The 6332-nt window shown below is 44.9% G+C and overlaps 1 long non-coding RNA gene across 1 annotated transcript; it reads right to left on the bottom strand.

Moving 5' to 3' along the window:
* Positions 1-1002: 1002 nt before the first annotated feature.
* LOC109376642 (uncharacterized) lies at positions 1003-2819 on the bottom strand. The gene is made up of 3 exons (XR_002122761.1): positions 2697-2819; positions 2213-2282; positions 1003-1237 (listed from the first exon to the last, which is right to left on the bottom strand). It is a non-coding gene; the product is annotated as an uncharacterized LOC109376642 (long non-coding RNA).
* Between the last annotated feature and the right edge of the window lie 3513 nt (positions 2820-6332).

Raw genomic sequence — 6332 nt, forward strand, 5'->3', positions numbered from 1 at the left:
GCACTTAATAAGATAAAATGTCAATCATGGGTGACTCTTTGTGGAACTATATTTGAATGTTAAAAAGTCATGACATTTTCAAGCAATATTTGAGCTCTCATTTGATGCTCATTTTAAAAATCAAATTATCTTTAGGATAGATAAAGCCTGACAGTGAATGGAGCATTAAAGATCGCGTGCTACCATCTAGCAAAGCCGTGCACTATGCCTGAAAGAGAAACAAGCTTATTTATAAGGCAGAAGGCAGGCTCCGCTTATCTTGTCACCCAATGTCACCTGATCATCCTTGGTGGCTTTCAAAATCTTCACAATTTGCATACACCTTTTTAAAAAAAATAATTTTTCATTTTTCAATTACAGTTTACATACAATATTATATTCATTTCAGGTGTACAGCATAGTAGACATTTATATATCTTACAAAGTGATGACCCTGATAAATATAATATCTATCTGACACCATATATAGTTATTACAATATTATTGACTATATTCTTTATGTGGTACTTTATATCCCCATGACTACTGTGTAACAGCCAATTTGTACTTTTTAATCCCTCCCCTTTTTCACCCACTTCCAATCCCTAAACCTTCTCCCATCTGGCAACCATCAAAATGTTCTTTGTATCTATGAGTTTGTTTCTGTTTTGTTTATTCATTTATTTTGTTTTCTAGGTTCCATATATAAGTGAAATCATATGGCATTTGTCTTTCTCTGACTTATTTCACTCAGCATAATACCCTCTAGGTCCACCCATGTTGTCGCAGATGGCAAGATTTCATTCTTTTTTATGGCTGAGGAATAGTCCATTGCACATATTTCTTTTTTTTTAAAGATTTTATTGGGGAATTGAGGAAGGGAACAGTGTTGAGGAATTGGGGAAGGGAACCTTGTTGTTAAGAGCACGTGCTCTCACCAGCTGAGCCATCCGGCCACCCATTGGCAGCTCAGCTCAGGCGCAGCTCACTGGCCCATGTGGGAATCGAATCGGTGACCCTGTTGCTCAGCTCGTGCTCTAACCAACTGAGCCACCCGGCCAGCCCTGTACATTCTTCTTATTGGTCACATCTTCCTAGAGTCGGGGACCCAGTCACTTTCAGCACAGGGGAGCGACGTTTGCCATATGCTAACACAGGCGAGGGGGACTTGGTTCATCATCGTCATACCAAACTCTGTCTTGATGAGTGACCATCTTTGAGCTTCTTTAGAGTATTACATCTGGCCCAGCATCATCCACTTAAAGATCAGTAGATAACATTCGTCAATGTTATGGTCAGCATACTAAGAAACCTGTTTCTTCAGAAAGTTAATAATCAACTTTTATACCCTTTCTGAGCTATTTCCTCATTGCAAGAACTTGAACAGATCTGTAACTATCTCAGAGCTCAGCGACTTTATATTGCTCTGACCTTTTGGCATATCTACAAGTAGAATATTCTAGATACTAGAATAACTCCCTTTCTATCGCCTGCGCCCTTGCTATAAAGACCTCCCTCCATGAAGTCTAGGCCAACTATGCCCACAGGCATCCCTGGGCTATGGATTTGCTTCTCACCTGTGCTTCTAAAACAATGCTGGTTATGTACCATCCAGAGGAGAATTGGGGAAAAAAAGAATAGTCCCTCATCATTTTTTGTGCCTTGTGGTACAGATGAGGAAACTGGGCTCAGATGGTCAGTGATATCTAGGTGAGGCTGAGAAGGGGATAATGCTATACCCTCCTTTAGGACAGCCCTGTTTGTTTAATTCTTTTATTTAATATTTCAGGCTGACTATAGTGCAGATATAGCACTGATGACAGGAAACTTCCAAGAGAGAACAATGTTGGTGCAAAAGCTTTGGTATACAGCACAAAGCAGGACTCAAATTTTTCCACCCTGTGTAGCTCAGAAACCATACTCAGTGAAGTGCTTCGAAGTTCTTCCTAAGCCAACTGTAGTTTTCCCCAGAGTGTCACAGGAAGTGCTGTTGGTGAGTCATTGGGTTAAAGTTTTCCTCCTGAGTCAGAAATAAACAGAACTGCCTAAACAGAAACTGCCATCCAGTGTGGTTTGGGAGGGGGGGAGGGGGTGTGTGACAAGCAGACTTGTTTACTGACTGGTCAGAACATTCCAGGCTTGACACTAGAATAGCTGCTGGAGAACACAGTGAACCCTCCCCCATGGAAACTTTCAACACAATAATAACAAATAGGCCTGGGGTATAACTTACCAGAGAGAAATAGGTCAGTAGAGCTGCAGTTCTGTGGTCCCCAGTCCAGCCAGTGAAGTCCTGTGGCTGCCTATTTTATTAAAGTTGGGCAAGATGCCCATCGAGTGATTCCATTTTACCTGACCTGGTTTAAATCATTTGATCTACATGAATCACAGACCCAGAGGCCCCAGAACCGAGTGATCATCTGGTCTACCCACTGCTGCCTCAGCCAGTGTCTTTGAGCCATCACCTTTAAAGATGTACTCAAGCCAGGACTGAATTAAGAGATAGAGGCAGTGAGAAGGGAAGGCCACGTGAGGTTATGGGGAAACGCTAAGAATATTCTTTCGTCTGCCTTGGGAATTGTACAACCTGACTAAAATTCAAGACAAAACATACGTGAAATGATTTAGAAGTGCACATAAAGAAAACACATAGGCTACAATAGATATTTCTGCTTTCTAACCTCACACTGGTGCCTCTTCCTATTAAGATCACCCACCTCTGTGCGTTCGGCAGGTGGATGAAGGGAAGCAGTAGGCAGATGGGCAACGAGAGGCCCTGTTCCGAGCTGGCCATCATTCAGCCGAGACGCTGACCTTCGCTGAGGCTCCACACATGTCATGCTGAGTCCTCTCCAGCTGATGTCTGGCCAGCCTGCCTCGCTGGCAATACTGAGCGTGGTTTATGTCAGGGTCTCAGAGCTGCTGCTGCAGTGCCTGTAACCTGGTCTTTCCTGTCTCCGTCTAGACAGAACACGATTGAATAAAGGACTCATCCAAGCCCTATGTCACATTGGCCATCTGGAAAGTGCCAACCACTCATTTAGCAAATTACTCTGTTTAAATGCAGCTGCTGCGTCTCAGCATTTGTGCCACCAAGACAGGCCTCCCGATGCCCCTGCCTCCATTTATCTAAGCCGTTCCTCTTAGTCCACCCAGGAACTTAAAAAGGCTGCTAATGTATGACAAGGCACTTGACCCATGTGCTTCAAAGCTGAGGGGGAGCATCCGTCGTGTCCTTTCCTCAAAAGCAAGGGCACCTTGTGTGTGCTCCCTGTCTTAATGAAAGCTGCTTCTATTAAGCATCCCATTAAGCGCCACAGTGCCCAGCTACCAGCACTGTAAATATTACCCTTTAGAGATGCTTCAGGAGCCCGGTGCAGGCAGCTGTCCTGGTCGTGAGTGCTGGCCGTGACAGTCAGGCGGTGACCTCAGGCTTCCGATCTCTTGCTTGACAGCTTGGTGGCCCCTCCATTTGGAAAGATGGATTACAAACATTATCAGATAATGTCAACAAAGCCTCTGAGATTATCTGAATAAGTGTTGAAACGAAATGATTTCAGACCAGCTGTGACCTCTCAGGTGTTTCACCTTGCTTTTCTTTTTTCCAAAGGAAATGGGAGGAAAGGAGACCACTGAGGTTAAGCAGTTTATGGTCAGAATGTCAGTGGTCCCTTTGACCTGCCACTTATTACAATAGTCCCCCCTTTAGCCATGGTTTCACTTTCCTGCTGTCAATGGCAGTCTGAAATATTAAGTGGAAAATTCCAGACATTAACAATCCATAAGTTTTAAATCGCACGTGGTCCTGAGTAGTGTGATGCAGTCTCACACTGTCCCACTCCGTCCCACCCAGGACGTGAACCATGCCTCTGGCCAGTCTCTGTACTGTAGACTGTAGTCACTTAGGAGCCAACTCGGGCATCAGATCATGACATCTCAGTGTTTGGTTCAAGTCACCCTTATTTTACTTAATGATGGGCCCAAAGTGCAGCAGTAGTGATGCTGACAACTCAAATATGCCAAAGGTAAGGCATAAAAGTGTTTCCTTTATTTATTTATTTATTTATTTATTTAAAGATTTTATTGGGGAATTGGGGGAGGGGAACAGCACTGGGGAATCGGGGGAAGGTGAACAGACGAGTTGCTGTTGTTTTGTTCTTCAGTCTAGTTGTGGAGGACATTGCTTCACTGACCCATGTTGGTATTATCATTGCACTCTTCCTGGGTGAGGCAGATCGGCCTCCAGCCTCTGGATGGCCTCTCATGGTGGCTCTTGGCAGTTCATGCTGGCTGCCAGCCACACACGGTAGCTTATGGCAGCCCACTGCAGCAGGGGCTGCAGCCTACACCATCGCCGGTGACTCACGGCAGCCAGCTCCAGGTGGAGCTGTTGTTTTCCATCTTAGCTGTAGAGGGCAGTGTCACTAACTACCATGTGGGATCCGAATTGGGGCCCTGCTGCTCAGAACTGGCATCCCAAGTCAGCTCTTAACCAACCGCACCACTTGGCCAGCCCAAAAGTGCTTCCTTTAAGTGAAAAGGTGAGTACAGAACAATAAGATATTCTGAGAGAGACCACTTTCACATAACTTTTATTACAGTGTATTATTATAATTGTTCTATTTTATTGTTAGTTATTGTTACTCTCTCACTAGGCCTAATTTATAAGTTAAACCTTATCATAGGTGTGTACATATTGGAAAAAAACATAGTATATGAAGGGTTTGGTACGGCCTGTGGTTTCAGGCACCCACTGGGGCTCTTGGAACGTGTTCCCCATGGATAAGGAGGGATGCTGTATTCTCTGTTATTAATCAGGCAAATAATCCTGGTGTGACCACTCGTTTCATCAACTGCTTAACTTAATTGGGGTCATGGGATCATTCACTCTGGAAGCCAGAAGCCAAAATAAGTGAGTGTTTACTAAATATCATGAGCTCAGGCCTTAGCCCACTGGAAAAGAAACAAAATAGTATAATAAACTATCTTTAGCATTAAATACTTTGGATGACAAAAAGAAACAAATAAAGGGCAGTTGGGAGGCCTGAGAACTTCGGAGTCAGGCTTCCTGGTTCAAATCCCAGATGCCATTTGGGGCAAATTCACCTTCTGAACCTGTATTTTCATTCACAAAATTGGGTTGACATTTATCTCTTGGAGTTATTTTTAGGAGAGATTGACTCAAAGCTTGCACATTGTAAGAACTCAACAAACTCTACTAATGTTAGTTAAAAGATGCACAATCTTGACAATAAATACTAGAGGAATTCCAAGGGAAAAAAAAAACATTTTGAACTGTGGAAAGCAAGACAATCTTTACGGATTAGCTAGATCCTGAAGGAAATGTAAACTCTGGATGGGAGAAGTGTATATGATGAGGGAGCCATGTGAGCAAGACATAGAGATGGGGGCAGAGTAGGAGAGGGCAGCCCAGTGGGCCGCAGGGAGGAGATCCCCCTCCCGGGCATGGGCTGGGTGTATTGAGTGAATGAGGGGCCCCCTTGATGGAGGAGCTTGGCAGTCAAACTAAAGGGTTTTGACCTAATTTAACTGGTAACACGGAAGCTGTGTGATTGCTTTCACAGCAAAGTGGCAGAGTGAGAGCCATAGATTAGAAAGTTAACTGGAGAAAGTCGAGCCTGGGAGGCAGGTGCAGGCCCAATGGATGAAGGGTTGGGGGGCGGAAACAGAATGGATGGCATGGGATAAAGCTGGTGTTTCCTTCCCCAGCAGAGAGACCCGATGCTGAGTAAACACAGGGTGGAGGGAGAAGGGAGGGCGAGGAAGCTGGTTTTGTGGAGTACCCTTTCTGTGCCAGGCTTGCTCAAACATTCCTATTTTATTGAGCTCCAAGTGGCGGTCCCTAGCAGGCCCTGGACGCTAACAGAGCTGCTCAGAGCTGTGTTTTGGCCAGGCGGGCTTGTAGGTTTAGTGTTATATATGTTGTGAGTGACTTTAGAACATTCTTCCAAGTGCAGGTGTTCTTGCAGGGAGTTGCAAGTCCCAGTTTGGGATTCTGGATTGAGATGTAGACATGATGACATTGGCTTACGGGAGACAGCTCAGCTGTCCTACTCAAGGAACATTCGAGAGAGACAAAGAAAAGAGCAGAGAGGGCTGAGACCCACCTTAGAGGCACACAGGAGGAGCTGAAAGGGGCAAGGAATCAGCAGCAGCCAAGGGCGGTGAGACGTCCAGGAAGAAAGAGCAAATGAGTCATGGAACATTCAGGGAGCTTGAGGAAGATAAGAGACAGAAAATTCCATTTGGTTTATTGGAAATGGAACCAATTGTGAGAAAAATGTCAGAGGAGGACCAGGGAGACAGCCTGATGGCAGGGCTCTAGGAGGGAG

This window comes from Hipposideros armiger, unplaced genomic scaffold, assembly GCF_001890085.2.
Source record: "Hipposideros armiger isolate ML-2016 unplaced genomic scaffold, ASM189008v1 scaffold_1166, whole genome shotgun sequence".
NCBI lineage: Eukaryota > Metazoa > Chordata > Mammalia > Chiroptera > Hipposideridae > Hipposideros > Hipposideros armiger.